Below are 27,824 nucleotides of genomic sequence, written 5' to 3'. Positions count from 1 at the left end.
TGAGGAGCTAACTGTGTAATGGAGCGGAAGGGAGCACACAGTCACCATCTTGTTTGTAAAGATGGTGGTGGTATGGAATGGAGGGCGAGCTTGGCAAAGAGGCTAGGCGGCATTACATACACCTCGCCAGTCCTGATTCACTGAGCTGCCTGTTCAAGTCGCACCAGTCCATGCTGTTTTCACGGGTTCTATTTTCGTACATATATCAGAAAAATCAAAAATGACTCCTGCTTTTGCTTTAGGATTTGGATAAGGTAGCCGTCTTGAAAGTACAGTATGTGCTTCCCTCAGCAACACAAATGGTGCTCGTCAAAAGAGCTCCTCTTTCTATAGCTCTGGCACACATTCATTTTGGAAGCTTTTAGTTGGCATCGCTCCAGCAAGCTGTCAAGATATTGAAAGGTGAGCTGCACCTAACCAAACATTACCAGTAAGAGAAGGTGAACGTGGGACGTCTTATATTCTGCTTGGCTACTAAATACCTGCTTACTCCCATTACACGGCCGCTTCCTCACTGTTTTACTTAGAATAGGATATCTTCAAATTATGCCTTTTCACTCTCTCTTGTTGAGGGGGGCAGGAGTTTTATTTTCCTTTTGTGGCTAGACACATTCCAGTTTTATGCGAGGGCAAACGTGTCTTTGTTTTTCAGGTATGCTGGGGTGCAGTTCACCAGACACATGCTAATCACCAAGTCACATCCACGTAGAGATGAGAAAGCGCCGTAGTCCATGCATACAGCACACGAAGAGCAATCGCTTTCGCTAACAGCAACATGGACACGGGCCGCAGCCTGGCCTGGTTTCCCAGCGCCTTTCAATTGCGGCTCAGAGGGGGGGTCGCTGTTTCACAGCAGCCGCACCAATCAGGGCTAAGCACCTCGCTATTGCGCCATTCCTATCACATATATGTAGGTGTCTAGATGGCATGTCTTCCCGTGCTTCAGTGTATAGAGCTATTACATACATGCATATGGACCACTAAAATAAAATAGAAAGGCTTACACCACTGCCTCCAACCTGCTAGGGTGATACTTTGGTGGTCTCATTGCAGAACTAAAGCATTTCAGCAATGTGAATTGTGTGCTGCTGCTAGGGGTGGGGGGGGGCGGGGTGGAGGGGGTAGGTGGGGGACAGGGGTGTTCAGCCCAAGGACTTTTGGGCGGTGCTTACCACATCAAACGCCCATGCTACCCTGAAGCAGCACTTCGGTTCCGTAGAAGCACTTATGTTGCTTCCAGAACCACCCCAATCTAGGGTGTGTCCTTGGCACCAATCTAAAGGGGCAACTACTCAATGGTGGGTACTGGCTGGTGCCGCGGCCCCCCTCCCCGCGTGCTAATCAAATATTTGAGCAATAGCGATGCTGCAACAGAGGCACTGCTGCTCCTTCCTGGAAACACTGCACGGCAGGCTTGGACCACCCCATGGATTCCCCTGAACTCTGGAACACCTAATGTGGGCAAGCAGGCAGTCTTGGACACACTTGAGCATGGAGTCTTTCCATCTGCATCTCTGCCAGCAACACCCAGGCTTTCCCTGATGCTTGCAGTCCATGGCTCCCGTCTTCACAGGGCACCAAGCGTGCTTGCAGCCTGGGGGGGGGGGGCGACAGCCGCTGTGATGTCTGGGCCTTTCACATCCTCCCAAGGATGAGGACCGCATACTGTTGAGACCCAGTGGGGGAGTAGTCGGTCAGAACATGATGTGAAAAGGGCTCACTGGATGCCTCTCGTGCCCAGTCCGGTGATGCCCTCTGGCAGCATGGTTGCAATTTCTGCCCGAGGTGGCATTTCCTAACTGGCTGGTTGAGAGAAGCTCTCGCTGTTGTGCTGTGGCTCCGGCTTGACTTGTTCTATATGCATAGAGCTTGCACGGCTGTTGCCCATGCTGTGCCTGTTTAATCTGATGGGATCTTGCACTGCTACTACTGAGGCCCATGTTGCTCACCATTGTATGTGAGGGAGGCCCATGCTGCTCGACATTGTATGTGAGGGAGGCCCATGTTGCTCACCATTGTATGTGAGGGAGGCCCATGCTGCTCACCATTATATGTGAGGGAGGCCCATGCTGCTCACCATTGTATGTGAGGGAGGCCCATGCTGCTCACCATTGTATGTGAGGGAAGGCTGCACATCTGATGCCCATGCTGTGTCTGTTTTATCTGATGGGAATTTGCACTGCTACTCCTGAGGCCCATGCTGCTCGACATTGTATGTGAGGGAGGCCCATGCTGGTCACCATACTATGTGAGGGACGGCTGCACTTCGGAGGCCCATGCTGTGCCTGTTTTATCTGATGGGATCTTGCACTGCTACTAATGAGGCCCATGCTGCTCGACATTCTATGTGTATGCGAGGGGTGGCTGCACTTCTGAGGCCCATGCTGTGCCTGTTTAATATAATGGCAACTTGCACTGCTACTACCGAGGCACATGGTGCTCACCATTATATGTATTGTATTGTACTCGTTATTTATATAGCACCTTTTTCCATTATTATAGTCTCAATGCACTTGTGGTGGGAACACCCTTGGGGACAGAAGTCCAGAGTGTTGGAGGTCATGGAGTAAGATTAGAATGCGTGTGTGCATTTGGTCAAATAAGGCTTAGCAAGGCTAGCCAGGCTCCAGTAGAGAGCAACCCATGAGGTCATGCATGTGGATTGGTGCTGAGGAGAGGACTCAGGCGATGGCCTGAGTGCTAGAGTCTCGCTATGTGTTCAGCATGCCCATATTGGCCATCGGTCTGCACTGCATACTGATGTCAGAGGTGTTGAGGCATAGTCTGTTATTAGTAGGAAGACAATTATGTGACCAACATGACCACTTTTTGTCATAGTCCTTGCTGTATTCTGATGTGTGCGGGTAGCCATGCCTGGGGCTAGTGTCCACCAGAGTGGTGCGTCATACGTACCTAGCAATTTTGTGGTGATTTCATTCATTTGTTTGCCATTTGTAGAGTGCCTTTCATCATAATTATGGTCCCAACGGGTTGTTCATTGAACGCCCCCAGTTTGGGATAATTGGGAGGTGCTATTATGCGTGTGTGCGTTTCAGCCGTTAAAGTTATGTGAGGGTAGCCAAGACCCTGCTAGTCACCCATGTCTGAATGGTGTGTGGATGGGCGCAACGGAGGGGTACTATGTACTAATCAGGGTGGATTGTGGTTAAGGAGATAGAGAATTATGTGGGAAGCTACAATTTGAGTTTGTCGTTAAAGGTAGCTTCATTCTTATGGCAGAAGTGCTGTGCAATAGTGTTTGTGTTATAGAGTACAGGGTGTGTGGGATGAGCTACTGCCTTCCACTAAATTGCAAAGGTGTGTGGGAGGAGAAGATGGGTTAGTTGTACAAACAACAATGCCTACATCCTGGGCTCCATCTGTGTACCTTGCACAATTGGGCTAAATGCAGGCTATGGCTACACTACCCAATTGGGCTAAATGCAAAACATAGCTGACTAACACAAATGGGCTAAATGCGAGATATGGATGACTAAAACAAATGGGCTAAAAGCAAGGTGAGGCTACTTACACAATTAGGCTAAATGTGAGATATGGCTGACTAACAAAAATGGGCTTAAAGCAAGGTGTGGCTACCCTACACAATTAGGCTGAATGCGAGATATGGCTACCTTAAACAAGTAGGATAGATTCAATATATTGCTGACTGACACAAATGAGCTAAAGCAAGGTAAGGTAAGCTAACCAACTGCTGTGTATACGTCAATCTGGCTTCAGACCTCAACATGGAACTGAAACCGCTCTGGTTGACCTCAAAAGCCAGATTGATGAAATCAAAGACAAAGGCAATGCAGCCATCCTACTTCTCTTAGACCTCTCAGCGGCCTTCGATTTAGTTGACCATGAAATCCTATGCAACCAGCTATCCATTGCAGCCCACTTCTCCTCCTCTGCCTCTGCATGGATACAATCCTTCCTAGCGAATAGAACCATGCAAGTCTTCTCCACAACAGTCGCTGCTGACCCGATCCCCATCACCTGCGGAGTCCCACAAGGTTCCTGTGTCTCCCTCACATTGTATAATATATTTACGAATCCTCTATTCGACAAACTGGACCGTATGGGTGTCACTTACACCAACTATGCAGATGACACCCAGATTCTCCTCACCATCTCAGGCAACTACAATGCGAACGTCACCCGGATTAACGAAATCTTCTCCATCATCCAGGTATGGATGGCCACCCACGGCCTCTGCCTGAATGATGAGAAGACGGAGCTTCTGCTGCTCGGTTCTCCTAATAACCTGTCTAAACTCAGCCCCACTTACAAGAACATCATCATAGACGGTAACACCATCCCTATCGCTAAAAGTGTGAAAACCTTAGGTTTCCACCTTGATGCCAACACCAACCTCGCCAAACAAATCAACTCAACCGCCTCGGCCACTGCATATACAGGTAAGCTAATCAGGGCTGACAGACCCTTCCTATCCCCCGACAGCTGCCTCACTCTGGCCAGAGCACTCATTCAATCCAAACTAGACTATTGCAACAGCCTGTACCTAGGAGCCAACCAATCCATAATTAACAAACTCCAGGTTCTCCAGAACAATGCGCTGCGCGCAGCACTCAACATCCCAAGGCGTGAACACATCTCTACAACCAGGAAAGCGTGCAAATGGCTCTCCATACAGCAAAAAATCGACCTCAAAACTATCTGCCTCACTTATAAGGCCTTAAATAATCTAGCCCCACCGTACCTCTCCAACAAATTTACTTTAAAATCTTCATCCAGAACCACCAGATCAACCAACTCCTTAAGCCTACTAGTGTCCAGATTCGCCTTAAAAAGAGAAGGAGGCGCTAGCTTCATTGTGCTAGCCTCCCAACTTTGGAACACCTTACCACTCAAAATTAAAACCACTGAGTCCTTCCCGATCTTTAGGAAACTGGTTATTGGCTGGCTACTGAACAAAGAGTAGCTTTTACCCTCATCTCCAACCACACCTGTATTATATGTAAATTGTTGTATTATGTAAATCCTTCTTTGTAAATTGATGTACCCTGTAAATGTTAATGCATATTTCATGACTGTAACCATATCCTTAAAGCGCCCTTCTACCCACGGGTCCGGAGCGCTCTACAAATAAATTAACCAAACAAATAAACAAACAAACAAACAAGGCTACCTTACACAATTGGGCTAAATGTAAAATATTGCTACCTTAAACAATTAGGCTACGTGTGAGATATGTCTAACACAAATGTGCTAAATGTGAAATATGTCTAACACAAATGGGCTAAAAGCAAGGTAAGACTACCTTACACAGTTAGGCTAAATGCAAGACATGGCTGACTAACAAAAATGGGCTAAAAGCAAGGTAAGACTGTAAAAACTGGAGGGGGGTCTGTACTTCTGCTCTCTATATGGTAGAGGAGAGGCACAGAGGACCCCAGCCAAGATTCTCTATTGTTGGTAGCAAAGGATGAGCAATTAGGGCCTAGCTTCTCAGGAGATGATGCAGGCTGGTTCCTAAGTACAGTATAGTCCCCAAGCCCCCACAAAGGAATGTCCACACACTATTAGTTACAACACAGTCTTTATATATAATTAAGTTCAAGGTTATGTACACAATCACAATAACTCCCTTTGTGCTCAGTGAATCTACAATGGCAAATATATACAGTTCTAAAGTGGTACCACAATTATTATCAGATCTCATTAAAGTGCATCAACTAAACTCTGGTTAAATGTCGCAGATAGGCAATCAACAATCGACATGGGAGGAAAGCAGTTGGTTAGAGCAATTGGCAGAATACTGGCCCCTTTACCTAGACACAGTTCTGTGTGGAGATCCCCCCACCTGGGCAACCTGTAAAGTAAAGATATATCAATGCCCAATCCATATATTTTTTTCTTGAAGTCTTATTTCCTTCTAAAATAGTTCTACAATCCCAATGTACCTGGAATAGCAGAGTTCGTCGTCGGGTCGTCGACGGATCCTTCTTGAGCGGCTTCCTTTAAGGCAGGAGCCACGGATCATCGAGATCCCACGAGGAACAAGGGTTGAAAGACGACGGTGAGGTGGCAGCTTCATTCGTAGTGGTGCTCGTCGATGACGGAGCGTTGGCGTTCTGCAAGTAAGAGGCGTGCGGGGCACCTCGGTGACGATAGTTCGTTCAGGACTGCAAAGAGTTTGAAGAACTGTGGCCCAGCATGGGCGTCGAGTTGTCGGCGTCTCTGTGGTCTGTAGGTGTCAGGAAACCCACGAGTGGATGTTCCTCGGCGTGTTCGCGGCCTCGACTTTCTCCCACGGGACAAAACGGTCGACGGTGTCACTTAGGCAAAGGGAGCATGGCGGCTCTGGTCGGCGACGATGGTCGGCGACGGTGATGGACAACAGTTTCCGGGCGCTACCCCTTGTGATTCCACGGCGGTCCCTGTCTCCAGTCGGCAGCCTGTCGTAGGTCTGTCTGCAAGGGAGCGCTGGAAAAGAATAGCAGTGCATGATGGTCCCTCGTAGCTCGGAAAGAGGACGCCTAACCAGGTCCTCTCTGGGTCAGTCCTTGGAGACACAGCAGCTTTCTGATTGGTGAAGTAGAGCAGCAGCAAGACTTCTCTTCCAGCAGAGCTTCAAGGGTAAGCTTCAGTTTCAACTCCAGTTTCTCTTCAGCTTCTGAACACAAATTCTAGCAGTGAGAGGCCCCCAGATATACTAGTTGATCTCCCAATCATTCTGCTGGATCACACTCAGGCAACAATTGGTCAGAAGGGCATTCATGCAGACAGGCAGCCAATCAGGTGCATAGTGCATTCAGGCCATCCACTTCTCTCCAGACACTCACAACAAGTTATGTGTACTGGGACAATTACCCAGCCATTCAACACTCCACACTGCATTCATACCAGTTTCGGGCAGGGCTGTCTCAGTCATTGTGTCAAACACCAGAAACCAGACATCCACAACAAGAAGTGCATATTGGTGACACACTCCATTCACCCAGGTCCCAACAACAGGGTGTACCCACAACATACATTCACTGGGAAGGCTCCAGCCAGTCTGGCCTGAACTTCACAACAACACCATATATGGAACCTCCACCCAACAGCCAGTCAGGGGGAAGGGACAGAGTCAGGGCTTCCCAGGACTTTGGGAAAACAAGGTAACAGGCGATAGAAAGCAAGAGGCCACAGGGGCCATCTTGTTTCCTATCAGGAATCAACTGATTCCAATGCAAGGGCCTGGGTATCCCAAAATGGAGGGTACTCACAGCACCTGTCAAATTCAGCATGGAGCCACCACCAGCTCATACCCTGCTCTGTGGGCCACCCACAGGTGCCCAAAAACATACACTAGGGGCACAGGGTTGTACCCCCACCCATGGGTGCCATAAGGGTATCTCATGGTTCTGTATACCAAACCAAAAGAGAGAGCTGCACCGCCAGGAGTTCCACATGAACTCCTACACGGAAAACACGGCAGAACACATGATAAAAACAGTAAAGGACAAGGATACAGCGGCCCTGTCCCTCCAATGCATTTCCAGCATCACAGTTGCCCCTCCCAGACTGAGGTTAGGGTGCCTAATCTCCCATGAAATAGACACCCTCATCCAGATGGTCAACACACCTTCTGGAAAGGCCATCTGCATTATCGTGACTCTTACCTGGTCTATGCCCTATGGTGAAGTCTAGCCCTTGCCGGCTAATGGACCACATGGGCAGTTTCGGGTTTTCACCCTTCATCTGCAAAAGCCACTTTAGGGGTTTATTATCTGTTTGGACCTTGAAGGTGGACCATGTAAGGTAGGGCCTAAAATGCCTAAGGCTGCAAACTATGCTAAAACATTCCTTTTCAACAGTAGCCCACCTAAGTTCTCTAACCTTGTGTTGTCTACTGATGAATATGATAGGATGCTCCCTCCCTTTGTCATCTAACTGGAACCAGACAGCTCTAATTCTGGTGTTGCAGGCATCCGTCTGGACGATAAAGGGTTGGCTGTAGTCAAGCCATCAAAGACCCTCTGACAGTCTTCAGTCCAATTAACCTTCTTAGGCTGTTTGGGGGAAGTCAGAGCTGTCAAAGGGGCAGCTATGTTTCCATAGTCCGCCATGAAATTGCAATAATGACTATTGAGGCCCAAAAAGGCTCTCACCTGGGTTTGAGTAGTGGGAGTCTCCCAGTCATGTACATCCTGTACTTTACTGGGGAGAGGTTGGATTTGACCCCCTCCTACCTCATGACCAAGATATGTGACTTTCCCCTGAGCTATCTGGCACTTGGTGGCCTTGATAGTGAAGTTATCACTTTTCAAGGCCTGCAACACCTTATCCAGATGTGTCAAATGCTCTTCCCAGGTGGAACTGTCGACAGCAATGTCATCTAAGTAGGCCACACAAAAGGCCTCCGGCCCACTGAGCGCATGATTGACCAATCTCTGGAAGGTGGCAGGGGCATTCTTCAACCCAAAAGGCATGATACTAAACTGGTAGAGTCCCTCTGGTGTTGAAAACACTGTCTTTTCCTTGGCATGGTCCATCAGAGCTATTTGCCAATAGCCTGAGGTAAGGTGAAAGGTGCTCACAAATTTGGCAGCACCTATGGTGTCCACAAGCTCATCAGCCCTGGGCAATGGGTGCGCGTCAGTTTTGGTGAAGGGATTGACTCCTTGGTAGTCCACACAGAACCTCCAATCCTTGGTACCTGCCTGGGAACTTGCCTTGGGGACAAGAACCATGGGACTGGAACAGGGACTGGTTGAGGGTTCAATAACACCCAGATCCAACATCTTGGTGACCTCAGCCTGGATGTGTTTCTTAACTTTATCTGAAATACGGTAGAACCTGCTTTTGACAGGCACACTGTCACCAGTGTCAATTTCGTGCCTACACCAAGGTGTAAGGCCTGGTGTCAGTGAGAACAGAGAGGCATATTGCCGGAGCAAAGCCCTGCAGGGCTTCTGCTGCTCTGTCGTCAGATCGGGAGAGAGATATACTCCCTCCACTGAGCCATCCTGAGGATTGCTATGCAGAAAATCAGCAAGGGGCTCACTCCCATCCTCTTCTTTCACTGAAGCTAGCAAGAGACATGAGAATTCTGCTCGCCTGTGGAAAGGCTTGAGCCTGTTAACATGGAATACCTGAGGGGCTACCCCAGGGACTCCCATATCCACCAGATAATTGACTTCGCCCATCTTGGAGATGATCCTGAAGGATCCAGTCCACTTGTCTGCCAAAGCTCTAGGCTTGGTAGGCTCCATCACAAGGATTTCCTGTCCCGGAGTCCAATCCACTTGCGAGGTTTTAAGGCAGGGGTGCACAACTGATTTTGACAGAGGGCCGGAAGTACCTTACATGAGGGCTATAGTCGGCCGAAAAGTAAATGTGGGCGGGACAGTAGGCGGGGCGTGGCAGGAGGCTTTTTCAACCCCCAATTTGTATTAAACACATGGAAAAAGAATATGTTTTTGAGGGGTAACGATTTTTATTTGCATTTCAAACTTACATTTTGTACTACACATTTTCCATTGTTATAATTTATTTCTATTTAGTTATTGTATATCATCTGTTTAATTAAATTATATATATTTTATTGACCCTTGATTGGACATTCCATTATTTTGGACTGCTATAGTTTGCTGTTTGGGTTGCCCAAGAGGAGTATGGCCTTCGTTGAGTCATGTTTCCTCAAAAAGCAAAGGATGTACATCTCCTAACTGTGCCTGTTTTTACTTTATTATTGCATTATTGGGTTCACTCTTGGAGTGCAACACTATGCCCCATGGTTCCCACCCCCAACCAAACATTATGCCCCATGGCTCCCACCCCCAATCAAACACTATGCCCCATGGCCCCCTCACCACCCCCAACCAAACACTATGCCCCATGGCTCCCTCAACCCCCAACCAAACACTATGCCCCATGGCCTCCTCACCCCCAACCAAACACTATGCCCCATGGCTCCCACCCCCAACCAAACACTATGCCCCATGGCCCCTCACCACCCCAACCAAACACTATGCCCCATGGCTCCCTCAACCCCCAACCAAAACTATGCCCCATGGCCTCCTCACCCCCCAACCAAACACTATGTCCCATGGCCCCCTCACCCCCAACCAAACACTATGCCCCATGGCCCCCCTCATCCCCAACCATGCACTATGCCTCATGGCCCCCCTCACCCCCAACAAAATACTATGCCCCATGGCCCCTCACCCCCAACCAAGCACTATGCCCCATGGCCCCCTCACCCCCAACCAAACACTATGCCCCATGGCCCCCTCACCCCCAACCAAACACTATGCCCAATGGCCCCTTACCCCCAACCAAACACTATGCCCCATGCCCCCCTAACCCCCAACCATACACTATGCCCCATGGCTCCCACCCCCAACCAAACACTATGCCCCATAGCCCCCCTCACCCCCAACCAAACACAAACACTATGCCCCATGGCTCCCTCAACCCCCAACCAAACACTATGCCCCATGGCTCCCTCACCCCCAACCAAACACTATGCACCATGGCCCCCCTCACCCCCAACCAAACACAAACACTATGCCCCATGTCTCCCTCAACCCCCAACCAAACACTATGCCCCATGGCTCCCTCACCCCCAACCAAACACTATGCCCCATGGCTCCCTCAACCCCCAACCAAACCCTATGCCCCATGGCTCCCTCACCCCCAACCAAACACTATGACAGTTGTAAAAAGAACACCTTTTTGGAGTTGTACCGTTTTATTTGTATTTAAAACTTACATTTTGTGCTACATATTTCCCCAAATCATACAGGATGAAACAGTGAACCAGACATAGTTGATCAGTGAGAAACATTGCAGCGTTTCTCAGCTGTCAGTTTCTGGATCTCGGGCTCCAGTGAGTTTGTTCCTACTCTCAGGATAGCATGGAGATGTTGGTCAGTTAGTCTTGTCCTTAGGCTGGATTTATGTAGTTTCATTTGTGAAAAAACCTGCTCACAAATCTAAGTACTGCCAAACATAGATACCATCTTTAATGCTTCCCGTGACAGATTGGGGAATTGAGCAGTGTCCAGAGACTGATAGAAGACTAATAAAGGCATCTCTCTGTGCTTATTTTTGAGGGCACTACAGCACTGAAGTTCAATCAGTTCCAGATGCAGTTCAGGTTGCACACTGTCAACATCAGCTGAGAAAGGGTCTGCAAAAAGTTTAAAAGAGGCTCGCTGGGATTTGAATTGTGAGAAACGATTCTCAAAAACATTTTGCAGTTCCTTCAGGACCTTCACATGCCGATACCATCCTACATACTTGTCATGGGGGAAAGTCTCTGCACATGCGGGGTAGTGTACCAGCATCCCTTTCTCCAGTTGGGCTGTCAGAAGCCTTAGCTTTATTTCAAAGTCACAATCTGCCTCAAACAGATCCGATATGAGATTTTGGCTTCCTTGCAACTTTAAATTTTAATCATTGAAATGGCCTGTCAGGTCAGTCAGAAAAGCAAGTCAGCTACCCAGTCAATATCTTGCATGACAGAAGTGTCCATTCCCTTTTCATCAAGGAATGCTTTTATTTCGTGCCGTAAAGCAAAGAATCGTTTCAGCACATTGCCACGACTAAGCCATCGAACATCGGTGTGATATAGGACATCACCATAATCCGCCTTTACCTCTTCTAAAAACGCCTGAAATAATCGGTGATTTAAAGAGTGTGCACGGACAAAATTAACCGTTTTCACAACAAAGTCCATCACTTCAGTGAATTTCAAATGTTTTGCACATAATGCCTCCTGGTGGATGATGCAGTGATAGTTTTTTAAATGGACAGCCTTCTCGCCCAAGTGCCTTTTCAAGCAGCCAATAAACACATTTTGCTCCCCAACCATGTCTGGCACCCCATCAGTCGTCACGCCTACCAAAGCATCCCATGGCAAATTTAAATCATCGATGACTTTTTGGAAGGCATTAAAAATGTCAGCAGCAGTAGTCCTGCCATGCAAAGATACCAGGGAAGCCAGTTCCTGAAATACTTTGCATTGATTATCGACCCCCCAATGAAAATTAAGAGTTGGGCTGTGTCACTTGCATCTGTGCTCTCATCAAGGGCAGCTGTATAGAACTTGACATCCTTACACTGCATTTTCAGTTAGCTGTAACAATTGTCAGCCATGTCTACAATACGCCGCTGGATACTCATACGTGAAAGGGGAACATTTGTAAAAGCATCTTTTTTTCTTTACACACTGCCTCGCAAATCTCCATCAGGCAGTCTTTAACGAAATCCCCATCTGTGAAAGGACGTGCTGACCTTTCAATAAGCTGTGCAACCTTATAACTCGCAAAGGTGGCACATTCAGATTCTTTTTTTTCTGGGCAAAAACACCCTGTTGCTTAGTCAGCTGTGTTTTTAGCTCCCCAGCTTTCTTAATTCTCGCTTCCCCCTGCAAATCCTTATATTGTGAATGTTTTGTTTCACAATGGAGGCGGATATTATATCCTTGGGGACTGCTATGCGTTTGAGACAAATGAGACACGAGTACACATTAGGTTTGGACTTGATGAAAAAAAACTTCTCAGTCCACTCATCCTTAAATTGACGGTGCTCCTGGTAAATCTTTCTTTTTTTTACTGCACTGAACATTGGCAGGGACATCTTTGGATAAAGATACGAACTCCACTGTTCGCTCCCACTACGACGGTCCACGTCTAGAGTATATACAAATGATATACTTTTTTGAGAATCGTAGAAGCGACAAAAGAACAAGATCAGATAAAGAACATAGCCTTGCCAGCATACCTTTTCATGCACTTATTGATGGATACTTTCAGGAATAGCGGGCTGCATAGCATATCAAACTGCTATGTTTGAGATTAAGGTGGAAATTGAGGACATTCTTTTAAAAAAAAATACATTTCAAAGCACAAGCCGTTGCCAAATTATGAGCTTTTTGAAAGGAATTATCACAGGATGACCAATTACTTTAGTGAACATACAAAGAAATTGATCTCAGTTTCTTCCTGGCCAGGGCAAAACTGACAGGAGCTCTACAATATTGCGCCAGAGAAATAGGTTCTTCTGGGAGTACTACCAGTTTGAATATTGCAAGCCATTTCCTTCCATAAAATCTGGATCAAATAACTCAAACTGTCCACTTGAATGTATGATTCGTAGTGTGCATCAAGTGTCCTTTTGCAGTTAAGCTTGTCCTCAAAGAGCAGTTACCTTATCTAATCAATTTCATTGTGCATCTATTCCCCTGAACAATGCTTGATGGGGTTGTAGAAAGGTAACAATTACCAACACTCAATGGGTCTCAAACGCTTGATCGAGGTTTAGTTGCAAAATTACAGGAGCAGACATCATCCAGGCCCATACTAGAAAAGGCTGCAGCCGGTTTTGAAAGCTTTAGGCATGTACAAATAAACCACACCCACTGCTGACCCTTGATACTCTGGCCCAACATCTCTAATGATATGCTATGATAGTTTATTTATATAGCGCCTATACACAATGTGTTTCAAAGGGATTCTCGACAAGGGAGGGAACAAGGGAAAAAACAAAACATTCTTACAGCCCATGAACAACAAGAATGCGAAATTAACTATCGTACTCGGCCTAGCGACATTTCAGATAGTGCAAGTGCTATGACACAGATAGGAAGGAAATGGGAACAGACAGGCGACTACCGTCCTAGGCCTGATGACATTTCTGTTAGAGCCGGAGAATTACACAAGGTGAGGGAGAGGGGAGGAGAAAGGAGGGAGAGGAACAAAACGAGCTATTATCGTACTAGGCCTGACGACATTTCAGATAGTGCTGGAGAGGGAGAGGGGATGGTAAGTGGGGGTCGGGGGCAAACATTTGTTACTTTCATACTAGGTCCAGGGACAATTCTGGACCTAGGAGTTTGATCTTTAGGGGACTGCAGCTAATGCCAAAGAGCATCACTTAATGAGCCGTCGCTTTCGGACATTTACAGGGTGTTTGAGTTGGACCTGTAGACAGACACCCACCAATCATTTCTCACCAGCTAACATTCCAATGGAACCTGGGCAATGTGGAGTGGCAGGGTAGAAATGTTTGGCTTCCATTTGACTTTTGGAGCCCATTCCCAATCAGGCACAAACCCGAACCCCCCACCCCCCAACTCCGAACCCCCAACCCTCCAAATCAGCACACTCTCAAACAAGCACCCATACAGACCCGAATCCCCCAACCCCCAACTCCGAACCCCCAACCCCCCAAATCAGCACACTCTCAAACAAGCACCCATACAGACCCGAACCCCCCACCCAGCACACAATCTCTCAAGCATGCACCCATACAGACCCAAACCCACTACCCCCCCAACTCAACACACACACTCTCAAGCATGCACCCATACAGATCAGAACCCCCCACCCCCCAAATCAGCACACTCTCAAACATGCACCCATACAGACCCGAACCCCCACCCCCCAAATCAGCACACAAACTCTCAAGCATGCACCCATACAGACCCGAACCCCCCACCCCGCACTCAGAACACAGACTCTCAAGCATGCACCCATACAGACCCAAACCCCCTACCCCTCAACTCAGCACACACACTCTCAAGCATGCACCCATACAGACCCGAACCCCCCACCCCCCAACTCCGAACCCCCACCCCCCAAATCAGCACACTCTCAAACATGCAAACATACAGACCCGAACCCCCACACCCCCACTCAGCACACACTCTCAAGCATGCACCCATACAGACCCGAACCCCCCCACCCCCCAACTCCGAACCCCCAACCCCCAAATCAGCACTCTCAAACAAGCACCCATACAGACCCGAACCCCCCACCCCCAAATTCAGCACACAAACTCTCAAGCATATACCCATACAGACCCAAACCCCCTACCCCCCAACTCAGCACACACACTCTCAAGCATGCACCATACAGACCAGAACCCCCAACCCTCCAAATCAGCACACTCTCAAACAAGCACCCATACAGACCCAAACACCCCACCCCCCAACTCCGAACCGCCCACCCCCAAATCAGCACACTCTCAAACAAGAACCCATACAGACCCGAACCCCCCACCCCCAACTCAGCACACAAACTCTCAAGCATGCACCCATACAGACCCAAACACCCAACCCCTCAACTCAGCACACAAACTCTCAAGCATGCACCCATACAGACCAGAACCCCCACCCCCGAAAATCAGCACACTCTGAAACATGCAACCATACAGACCCGAACCCCCAAACCCCAAATCAGCAGACTCTCAAACAAGCACCCATACAGACCCGAACCCCCCACCCCCAACCCCCCAAATCAGCAAACTCTCAAACAAGCACCCATACAGACCCAAACCCCCCAACCCCCAACTCAGCACACAAACTCTCAAGCATGCACCCATACAGACCCAAACCCCCCACCTCCCAACTCAGCACACAAACTCTCAAGCATGCACCCATACAGACCAGAACCCCCCACGCCCCAAATCAGCACACTCTCAAACATGCACCCATACAGACCTGAACCCCCACCCCCAAATCAGCACACTCTCAAACAAGCACCCATACAGACCCGAAACCACCACCCCCAACTCAGCACACACACTCTCAAGCATGCACCCATACAGACCCGAACCCCCCACCCCCCAACTCCGAACCCCCACCCCCCAAATCAGCACACTCTCAAACATGCAAACATACAGACCCGAACCCCCACACCCCCACTCAGCACACACTCTCAAGCATGCACCCATACAGACCCGAACCCCCCCACCCCCCAACTCCGAACCCCCAACCCCCAAATCAGCACTCTCAAACAAGCACCCATACAGACCCGAACCCCCCACCCCCAAATTCAGCACACAAACTCTCAAGCATATACCCATACAGACCCAAACCCCCTACCCCCCAACTCAGCACACACACTCTCAAGCATGCACCATACAGACCAGAACCCCCAACCCTCCAAATCAGCACACTCTCAAACAAGCACCCATACAGACCCAAACACCCCACCCCCCAACTCCGAACCGCCCACCCCCAAATCAGCACACTCTCAAACAAGAACCCATACAGACCCGAACCCCCCACCCCCAACTCAGCACACAAACTCTCAAGCATGCACCCATACAGACCCAAACACCCAACCCCTCAACTCAGCACACAAACTCTCAAGCATGCACCCATACAGACCAGAACCCCCACCCCCGAAAATCAGCACACTCTGAAACATGCAACCATACAGACCCGAACCCCCAAACCCCAAATCAGCAGACTCTCAAACAAGCACCCATACAGACCCGAACCCCCCACCCCCAACCCCCCAAATCAGCAAACTCTCAAACAAGCACCCATACAGACCCAAACCCCCCAACCCCCAACTCAGCACACAAACTCTCAAGCATGCACCCATACAGACCCAAACCCCCCACCTCCCAACTCAGCACACAAACTCTCAAGCATGCACCCATACAGACCAGAACCCCCCACGCCCCAAATCAGCACACTCTCAAACATGCACCCATACAGACCTGAACCCCCACCCCCAAATCAGCACACTCTCAAACAAGCACCCATACAGACCCGAAACCACCACCCCCAACTCAGCACACACACTCTCAAGCATGCACCCATACAGACCAGAACCCCCCGCACCCCAAATCAGCATACAAAATAACAAGCATCCACACATACAGACCCTGCATCTCAACATGCACTGCACTTACACTCCAAAACAAACATTCATGCACACCCGACCCCCCCAACCCCGCATCTCAACATACCCAAAACATCCATTCAAAACCAAACGTTCATACATATCCGACACCCCCCCACCCCAACATCTCATCTCAACATACACAAAAAAACATTCAAAACCAAACATTCATGCACATCCGACATCCCCCCACCCCCACATCTCAACATACACAAAACAAACATTCAAAATCAAACATTCATGCACATCCGACACCCCCCCACCCCGCATCTCAACATACACAAAAAACATTCAAAACCAAACATTCATACACATCCGACACCCCCCCACCCCCACATCTCAACATACACAAAAAAACAATCAAAACCAAACATTCATACAGACCCGACACCCCCCCACCCCAACATACACAACACAAACATACAGCAAAACAGACCCGACACAAAAACACAAACAGACCACTTACCGGAGAGGTGCTGGAAGGCAGGTAAGACGGAACGCTGGCGAGGTAACTGGAATCGTAATACGGCTGGCGTGGTCCAAGGCTGAAATGCCTTCCGGCATCAAGCCTTATGGACCACGCCAGCCGTAGTGCTGGCACTCCATTGGTGCAGCACACACGCACTACATGGCTCGTAGGAGCGACGTGGTGCGTGTGTGCTGAGCCAATGAGGGCCAGTGTTTTGTCCGGCCCGGAAGACAACAAAGACTTTCCTAATGGAGGGCGGCCGATGCTGCTTGCGGGCCCCCCTCCATTAGGAAAGTCTTTGTGCCTCGCGGGCCGGACAAAACAGCATGGCGGGCCGCAACTGGCCCGTGGGCCGTATGTTGTGCACCCATGCTTTAAGGTCATGCTAGTATTTATTCAGTTCCTGGCTGGCCTTGAGATTTGCTGTCGCCTGACCCATCATCTGTGTCATCCTCCGTCTGAGGCCTAACACATAGTCCCCCAAATGCTTGGTGGGACCTGGGGGGGTGGCCTCCCAACATTCTCTGATCAAGGCAAGGGGCCCCATCATGGGATATCCAAAGAGTAACTCAAAGGGGCTGAAACCAACACCCTCTTGAGGTACCTCTCTGTAAGCGAAGAGCAGGCATGGCAAGAGGAGATCCCATTTCCTCCTTAGGAGCTCTTCCAAAGCGTCCAGCATGCCCTTGAGAGTTTTATTAAATCTCTCAACCAGACCATTAGTCTGGGGATGGTAAGAGGTGGAGAACCTGTAGGTTACCCGCACTCTTTCCACATGGTTTTCATGTAATTAGACATGAAGTTGGATCCTCTGTCAGAGACCTCCTTGGGGAATCCAACACGGGTCAAAATGCCCAGGAGAGCCCTGGCAACCACTTTGGCAGTAATAGTCCGAAGGGGTATAGCCTCAGGGTACCTGGTGGCTTGATCAACCAAGACCAGGATGAACCGATGTCCACCTGAAGTGGGAGGGTCAAACGGTGTGCCAACCACTGGCAATGGCTGCAGTGGGGCAATGACACTGCCTCCAGTCTTGCCAGACAACTGATAAGTTGGGCAGGTCCTGCAGTGGGACTCCACTTCTACGCCGAGGCCAGTAGAAATGGGCAGAGAGCCTCTGCTTAGTCTTCTTGGTACCAAGATGACCAGCTAAGGGCACCTCATGCACCAACTGCAGCTGTAAGGGCTTGTGAACCTGGGGTACCACCAACCTCTTGAGGGCACCAGGTTCAGGCTTAGTGGGCTCACTAACAAGGAGCTCACCGTCCCAATAGATTCGTAAGGTCCTAGCCACTTCTCCTTGTACATGGGACAGGGCCTTTTTCCTCAGTCCCTCAAGAGAGTGGCACTCTCTCTGTGCCTTACAGAAGTCCGCCCGGGAGGGTCCCCCTTAAGCCAACAAGAATTGAAGGTCGGGATGATCCTCCAGGTTGAGAACCTCTCCCACAGGAGAGTCTTCTGTCTCTTCTCCCTCAGAAGTTGAGTTTGGATTTCCCACTGGACCCAGACCGTCCAGAGCATGGATCCCAATGGGTGCTGTAGGAACAGAAGGAAGAGAAAGGAGCCCCATTTGCAGAGCTGGCCTTCTTGTTCTTCCGACTTCTTGCCTTAGGCCTCGTCTTTGGCTTGGGTACCTGACTCACAGCCAGACCCTGTGTCACCTGTGACCTAGTGACTGCAGCAGCAGCCATGGGGAGACCATCCGATATCAACACCAACTTCACTAGATCATTTCCTAACAGAATGTTAGCAGGGATTTGTCCTGAACCAGGACTGGAAGCTTTGCTGTCTTGTCTGCAATCATGAGGGTGACTAGCGCAACAGGAGATAATTTGGGAGGCCCACCATCAACCTGGTTGTTCTCAGAGGAGCACCTACATAGTCCTCTGGCATGAACAATGTCCTGTCCACCACTGTCATACTTGCCCCAGTGTCTGTCAAACCAGTAGAAGGCTGGCCATTCAGGAGGACAGTTCTCAAAAATATGCGGGTGTTTTGTGGGATAGTCACAAGCACTTTCTGCGTACTGGTCCCAGGCCCCAAGGGACACTAAGGAAATCTCTAAAGGAGCACCGAAGGTCATCCCTGTAGAGGAGGGGAGGACAGTGGCCTCCACCTCAGACATGGGGTAAGGGTAGTTCAGGCTGACAGCCTGTACTCCAAGTGCCTTACCTTACACTTTGAGTCACCCTTCTTGTGATCCAGAGCCCTACATTCCCAACAGGTTCCAGAAATGCAGGGTACGGTACTGGAACCACTGGGAGCCTACTTTGCAGCAGGTGGACCATTACTCTTATTCCCACCCACAGATGACTTATCCCCACTAGATTTTTGGGTCTTAGGAAAGGAAGGTTTTGGTTTACCTGACTATGATTGCTTGTGGGCCTCCTCAGCTTTCTGAGAGGTCCCCTTTTCTTTGTCCTTGTCCTTCCCACTGGAGTTCTTAGGGGAGACCCGGGGGGAGGCACACGTGTCAGCTAGCCTGGCCAGCTTAGAAGGATCTAACATGTTCTGGTCAGCAACATACTGACGCAGCTCTGGTGAACAGGCTTCAGAAAAATGCTCAAAAAACAACAGGTGGGACAATTCAACAAACGTTTTCACTTTGTAACCATCAATCCACCCCATCATGTTCATTTGCGCAGCACTCACCCAGTCAACCCAAGACACATTCTCTCTCTTCTTAAAATCCCTGAACCTTTTAAGGTATTGGGCAGCTGTATTGCCAAACTTGGCAATCAAAGCAGACTTCATGCACTCAAACTGACCCCTTTCTTCCACACTCAGTTTCAGAATACAGTCATATCGAGTCTGAGGCAGTCTGCTTAACAAACACTTAGCCTAATCTCTTTAATCAACATCATGAATTGCACAAGCCATTTCAAACGCTTCAATCCATTGGAGTGTATCAGAACCCTCCACAAACACACCAACCAAATCTTTCATAAACCTGATGGCTGGGGACCTGCCATTCTCAACTGGTTTAGCTGAAGTCTCCACTCTAGCTTTCTCTAGCTGGATTCTTTGGTGCTCAGTGTCCCTATCTTTGAGTATCACTTGCTGTGCCAACTCCTGTTTCTTCAACTCAGCTTCTGTTGCCAACTTTTTGTATTGAAACGCTAACTGTTCCCGCTGCAGCTCCAATTTTAAAAGTTCAATCTTCAGGGCTTCCTGTGAAGAGCAGTGCTGGGGTTTGGAACAGAGGCAGCAGGAATGGTGGCATTCCCAGAATCAGATTCAGCAAAAACCCCAGGGGCAGAGTCCTCATTGGTTGCACCCCCCCCTTCAAGAGTTTCACCATCAGTCTGGTAGTCCACCAGGGCAGCTGTCACCTCAGCCCTAGACTTATCCACAAAGTCTTACTCCCTGGTTTCACAAGCACTCTGTAGAGCCCCTAAACTCATCCTAGTCAATTTACCATTTGCAATAGACTCAATTGCTTGTAATGCAGTTATCTTGTACACAACTAAACCTTAATTTAACAAAGTGCAGATATTTTGTAAGTGGGACGGTTATACACTGATTCTTAAAACCATGAGCATCCCACCGCTTGCCACCATTGTAAAGACTGGAGAGGGGTGTCTGTACTTCTGCTCTCTATATGGTAGAGGAGAGGCACAGAGGACCACAGCCAAGATTCTCTATTGTTGGTAGTAATGGACGAGGAATTAGGGCCTAGCTTCTCAGGAGGTGATGCAGGCTGGTTCTTAAGTACAGTGTAGTCCCCAACCCCCCACAAAGGAATGTCCACACACTGTATTAGTTACAACACTGTCTTTTTATATATTTAAGTTCAAGGTTATGTACACAGTCAGAATAACTCCCTTTGTGCTCAGAGAATCTACAATGGCAAATATATACAGCTCTAAAGTCGTACCACAATTATTGTCAGATCTCATTAAAGTGCATCAACTATACTCGGGTTAAATGTCAAACAGATCACTTAATAAAGGCAACCAACAATAGACATAGGAGGAAAGCAGTTGTTTAGAACAATTGGCAGAATACTGGCCATTTACCTAGACACAGTTTTGTGTGGAGGTCCCCCCACCTGGGCAAACTGTAAAGTAAAGATAGATCACAAGCCCAGTCCATATATTGTTCTAGAAGTCTTATTTCCTTCTAAAATAGTTCTACAACCCCAATGTACCTGGAATAGCAGAGTTTGTCGTCGGGTCGTTGACGGATCCTTCTTGAGTGGCTCCCTTTAAGACAGGAGCCACGGATCATCGACTTCCCACAAGGAACAAGGGTTGAACAACGACAGTGAGGTGGCAGCTTCATTACTAGGGGTGCTCGTCGACGACAGAGTGTCGGCATCCTGCAAGGAAGAGATGTGCGGGGCACCTTGGGGAGGATAGTTCAGGATCGCAAAGAGTTTGAAGAACTGTGGCCCAGCAAGGGCGTTGAGTCATCGGCGTCTCTGTGGTCTTTATGTGGAGGGAAACCCACTGGTGGATGCTCCTCGGCGCGTCAGTGTCCTCGACTTTCTCCGGTGGGACAAAGCGGTCGATGGTGCAGGAGAGAGCATCCTTGGATCAAATGTTACTTAGGCAAAGGGAGCACAGCTGCTCCGGTCGGCGACGGCGGCGGTGATGGACAACACTGTCCCGGTGCTTCTCCTTGTGATTCCGCTGCAGTCCCTGTCCCTGGTCAGCAGCCTGTCATAGGTCTGTCCACCAGGGAGCACTGGCAAAGATTAGCAGTGCACAATGGTCCCTCATAGCTAGGGAATAGGGCGCCTATCCAGGTCCTCTCTGGGTCAGTCCTTGGAGACACAGCAGCTTTCAGATTGGTGAAGTAGAGCAGCAGCAAGACTTCTCTTACAGCAGGGCTTCAAGGTTAAGCTTCAGTTTCAAATCCAGTTTCTCTTCAGCTTCTGAACACGAATTCTAGCAGTGAGAGGCCCCCACATATACTAGTTGATCTACCATTCATTCTGCTGGGTCACACTCAGGCAACCAATCGGTCAGAAGGGCATTCATGTAGGCAGGCAGCCAATCAGGTGCATAGTGCATTCAGGCCATTCACTTCTCTCCAGACACTCACAACAAGTTATGTGTATTGGGACAAGTACCCAGCCATTCAGCACTCCACACTGCATTCTTACCAGTTTCGGGCAGGGCTGTCTCAGTCATTGGGCCTCATTACGAGTTTAGCGGTAGCCATGCCGCTATTCGTGGCATGGCTGCCACCAAAACCGGGTTCGGGTTCGGGTTCCCTGAATGGGGAATTACCCGGCCATTCCGAGTTTGGAGAGCCCAGTAATTCCTCCCTTTGGGAATGGGGAAGGTCTCGGACCTGGACCTTCCCCATTCCCATTTGAGCCCCTATAGAGCTCAATGGGAATGGGAGAGGGAGCTAACAACAGGCCGATTACCACCGGCCCGTTGTTAGCTCCCTGGTCCCCTTGCGGGACCCGGTAATGACACCTGGTTTTACCAGGCGTCCTTACTGAGTCCCGCGAGGGGACCTCGTAATCATGCAGAATGGTGTTAACGGGTCCGCATCCATTAGCGGAACCTGTTAACCCATTCCGCACGGGTCGTAATGAGGCCCCTTGTGTCAGAAACCAGACATCCACAACAAGGTGCATATTGGTCACACTCTCCATTCACCCAGGTCTCACCCACAGGGTGTACCCACAACATACAGTCACTGGGAAGGCTCCAGCAAGTCTGGCCTGGACTTCACAACAACACCATCTATGGAACTTCCAGCCAGTCAGGGGGAAGGGACAAATTTAGGCCTTCCCACGACTTTGGAAAAACAAGGTAACAGGCGATAGAAAGCAAGAGGCCACAGGGGCCATCTTGTTTCCTATCAGGAATCAACTGATTCCAAAGCAAGGGCCTGGGTATCCCAAAATGGAGGATACTCAGAGCACCTGTCAAATTCAGCATGGAGCTGCCACCAGCCCATACCCTGCTCTGTGGGCCACCCACAGGAGCCCAAAAACAAGCACTAGGGGCACAGGGTTGTACCCCCACCCATGGGTGCCGTAAGGGAATCCCATGGGTCTGTACACCAAACCAAAAGAGAGAGCTGCACCGCCAGGAGTCCCACATGAACTCGAGATATGGCTGACTAATATAAATGGGCTGAAAGAAAGGTGAGGCTACCTTACACAATTAGTCTGAATGAGAGATATGGCTACCTTACAACATTAGGCTAAATTTGAGATATAGCTAACTTACACAAGTAGGCTAGATGTGAGTAATGGCTACCTCACACAAATGGTGTATGTGAAATGTAAGGGATGGCTGCACTGCTGAGGCCCATGCTGTGCCTGTTTTAAATGTTAGGAACATGTACTGCTACTACTGAGGCCCATGCTGCTCAATACTCTATGCGAGGGTCGGCTTCACGGCTGATGCCCATGCAGTGCCTGTTATGTTTGTTGGAGGCTAGCATTGCTTTAGCTCATACCGTGCCTGGTTGTGTGTGATGAGAGCATGCCATGCTTCTTCCCATGATGCATTTGTACTGTGCTTATGGGAGGGAAGCATGCACGGTCTCTAAAAGCTGACCTCTCCTGTGTGAGTGGAGCATTACAAATTTTGCATTGCTGCTTTGCCTGTGATATGTGATCCTTCTGGGAAGGCTGCAGTTTTTCTACCCGTGCTGTCTCTGTTTTGTAGGTGAAGGGAAGCTTGCACTGTTATACTGTCACAATATATTACACGGCCGAATCAAGTCAGGGATCTCCTTCCATTACAATTAATGTGGCGCACAATATAAACACTTTTTATTTCTACAACATAGAGGAGGCCTCCGACCCATCTCGCACCCAACCTCCACAAGCACCCCTTGTCACAATGGACTAGGAACCAGGCCGGTGGGTTATCAATGAATATTTTATTAATGTATGATTTAATGTTAAATTAGAATAAACTAATTATTACAGCCACCAAGGTGTGACAACCCAAATTGCAGTGTCATTTTTGGTGAAGCAGCACACGGAGACCGCTAAAATATATGCAGTACAAAGATTTACTTTATTTCTTTCACCACTACCATCAAAGAACATTTGAAAACACAAAGAAAATGAATGCAACAAACAGGAAAGGGAATTTGCACACAAAATGATTCTTGAGTCCCAGCAACCCTCACCCCACCTAAACCTCCACTAGGCTTGTCAGTTGTGGATGGAAGGCATTGACACGGAGTGGGAACACAAGATCCAAATCGGATGTTGAGTAGTGCTCATAGAAACAATATGGGGAACAAGCAAAGAATGGGACAACTCGTTTTCGCAAAAAGAAAAAAATGTTTTTTTAATTATTTAGCACAACTGCTCTGGAACAGAACAGAAGGGACTTTGTACTGCTTTTACTTAGAAGACAGGCAGGACTTTATAGAAACTATCCAGCACACACAAGGAAAATCGGTTTTAAGATATGCAACATGGGGGCAATGGAAAGGCTATGTAAAGGGAAATTCGTTTTGACAACACAATAGCGAAAGAGGAACAGAATAGGAAAAGCGTTTTTTTAGGATGTGAAGCTCAAATTCAATGGACAAGAAAATGCAACTGGAATTTGTTTTACTGAGGCTGCAAATGACAGGCAGGGTCTGGGCAATGGGGTAGCTCACAATAGGAACATCGTTTTTTTTTTTTAAGTTAGACTGACAGATGCAAATAACGGGTAGACTCTGGGAAAAGGAATAGGTCACAAACAGGAAAATCGGTTTGGGGTTAGGATGGCAGAGGAAGGGGAAAATACAGTTTCAGATGGAAATTCGTTTAGCAGGGCACAATTTAAACAGAGGGACAAATATGTTTTTCAGCTCACAATGGGATCGATTCTTTTGTGCAACGCTTTTGTGACTATGACAATACACAATGCACTGGGAAGAGATGGTGGGTTTCGATTTCCCATTATATAAATCCTGTGAAATAAATGGGGAAATTAATTGATTTACTTATAAAAAGATACTAAGGACCTACACAGGCAACTGGGGATTCTTCAATGGGAAATGACTGAAAGGCACAGACAAATAAAGGACTTTTCAATAGGAAAATTACTTAAATGCACCGACGAATAAGATAGGGGATTTTTCCATCGGGGAATCTCTATGGCAATGCTGAAGAGGATAGAGCTTATGCAATCTAGGACTTGTGATATCTATACTTACAGGAGAGGGCTGGATGAACATCAGGGTGCGTCAGAGCATCACTGCTAGGACAGTCATGTGGCCAGTCAGGGATTCCCTCTGTCTTCCAAGGGGCCCCAAGGCCGCTACTAAACCTCCTGGCTCCGCTGCAAGATTTAGGCCTCACTCTGCTGGGATGGTTCCAGACTTAGCCAGCTACTCACCTCAGGATTTAGTGGGAAGGGTCCTGATTTGAGGAGGGGTTACCTAGTTATAAGGCAAGTGACATCACTAATGTCATAGTTCTCGCAGAATGGATTGGGTACTGTTCAAAAGTTGACTACCATCTGTGGGCTGATAGGTCCAGAAAATGTGGGAGTGTTTTGGGAAACCAGGGGAGGAGACCCCTTCATCATCTTACTCTGACAGGAGGGCTCGGTCTGGCTTCGGCACATAGAAATCTCACTGTGTGACAAATGCCCTTAATCTTAATATTTGGACACATGATGGCATTTCTGAGACCTATATTCTACTGCGAATCAAATGACCCGACTTAGAATTTTGTAGGTTATTACATTGCAGAGCTACAGTTTTCCCTCATTTACTCCGAAACGATATCCACAAACAATATGGCGCTCAGTGGGTGGAATATGAATCATATTTTGCATGTTTCCTCAAATTTTCATATCTCTCAACCACACCAGGATTGCCCATGAGGATTTCCTAAATAACTTGGGTTGTGTAGGCCCCACCAAAATCGATTTTGGTTGACCAGAAAGGCCTGTTTGCCACCTTTATAGAAATCCTACCCTAATTATTGTGTGATAAATATTGCCAGTGTAATACAATAAAAAGCATATCTCCCATTTTGCACAACGGGAGTGAAACCACTCATGAACCCTGGCCAGTTGTATTGCGGCCTAAGTGGTTTGGATCATAAAAAGCTGGAGAGCAGAGCTGCCTTTATCTCGCCCACCTACAAATTTGATCTCTACTGGAATTTAAGATTGTATTTCTAATAGCAAGCACTCATGCTTGAAGGGAAACCAGAACTACACCCCCATGATAACAGGCTTTGGAATCTAGTTTGAAGACACAAGAAGAGACACGAAACAAAGATTAGGCCTGTTCCCACCTAGTCAATATGGCCTTTTAACTCCATTTTACTTTCAATCAAACTCTTGGAAATGCACAACATTTTAACATGTAAAACCCTTGCGAGGTAGTTCACTGCACGCAGTGGTTACAGAAGGACAACAAAATTATATTTTTTGAGACTTTAGTTGTTCATCTGGATGCTCAGTGTCATTTTAAAGGCACAATTGAAATGTCACTTTGTGAAGTTTCAGTCATGAAAAAGCCTTCATTATGCTTCAATTCAACACCCCTTGTTAGATTCTGTGCATTGTTGTTTCCTCTGTGATGGGCTCATGATGCACAGAACCCAAGTTCATATTTTGCAAATCTTGCACACATTTTCATGAGCCTGTCTTTAGTTTAAAGAGAAAAATGGATTTACAAATGGTCTTTAATGTTCCTGCCAAAATGCATTCTGCTTCACTGCAACTGTAGGTCACAATGCTGAAATCCCATTTAGGGTTCAGTGGACTTTAGTTTCTGAGGATGTTACTTCTGCTTTCCCATAATTTGGCCACTCTTATCTCATGTCTTTCCATTATGCCGGGAAATTTACATTTATTTGCCTCTCCAGGTTTTGAGGCCCAAATTCACTCCTCTGCTTTAAAAGTGCAGGGCCTCATTTCCACATTAGGTCAAGGTAGGCCTTTCCTTTTGGGGAGCCCTCATAACTGAATCCAGCCTTTTACTCATGACATTCAGGGCTATTTCACCCCACAATACCAAGGCCTGTTCTTGGTGAGGCACGCTTACTCTTCTTGCATGTTGTTCCTCTTCTGTAGGTAAACATTTTGCAAGCATTGAAAATATTCCGCTGTGCTGTGTTGCTAATATACGTGCCCATGGTCCAGGCTAAAACAATGATTCAAACATCTTTTCTAAACGTGAACAACCTAATTTTCTCAAAAGCAAAACATTAAGGTCCACAATTTACAGAAATACCCAACGTGAGTTTCTTTTTTAAGAAGACCGAATTACATGTACAATTATGGAGTTAGTTGCTAGGTATAGCAGGATCTCAGTTGCTTTTCTATGCCTTGCTTCAGTGGCTGTGCAGGGGAGGGGGCCACAATACTTAAGCATGGTCTGAGAGGACAGTTCTGGGGCAACGCATTTGTGTTGCACACAAGACAGCGCAGAGAAACACAAGTTAGAATCCCATACCCGCACTCAGAGACTGGTCCCAGTATTTAGAGCGTTACATTAATGGGATCTTAATTTGAGAAAGCACTGAGTGGTCCCGGATACAATTGTACACAAACAAATGATGCTCAGAAGTGGACATTGGCAATTTATTTGAGCCAGAGTAGTGATGGCCTCGATTCTCCCAAAAAGATAATCGCCACTCTGGTATTGTTGGACAGCCCCCTACTTGATAGGAAGATCTAATAATATTCTGATAACTATTGTATGAGTAGCAAACCCTGACAAGAGCTAATACCTGTATGTTGCTCAGGAACGCCGTA

Source organism: Ambystoma mexicanum, chromosome 4p (genome assembly GCF_040938575.1).
Source record: "Ambystoma mexicanum isolate Mex_15411 chromosome 4p, UKY_AmexF1_1, whole genome shotgun sequence".
Taxonomy (NCBI): domain Eukaryota; kingdom Metazoa; phylum Chordata; class Amphibia; order Caudata; family Ambystomatidae; genus Ambystoma; species Ambystoma mexicanum.
The sequence above is the reverse complement of the archived record's forward strand: the minus strand, read 5'-3'. Positions refer to the sequence as shown.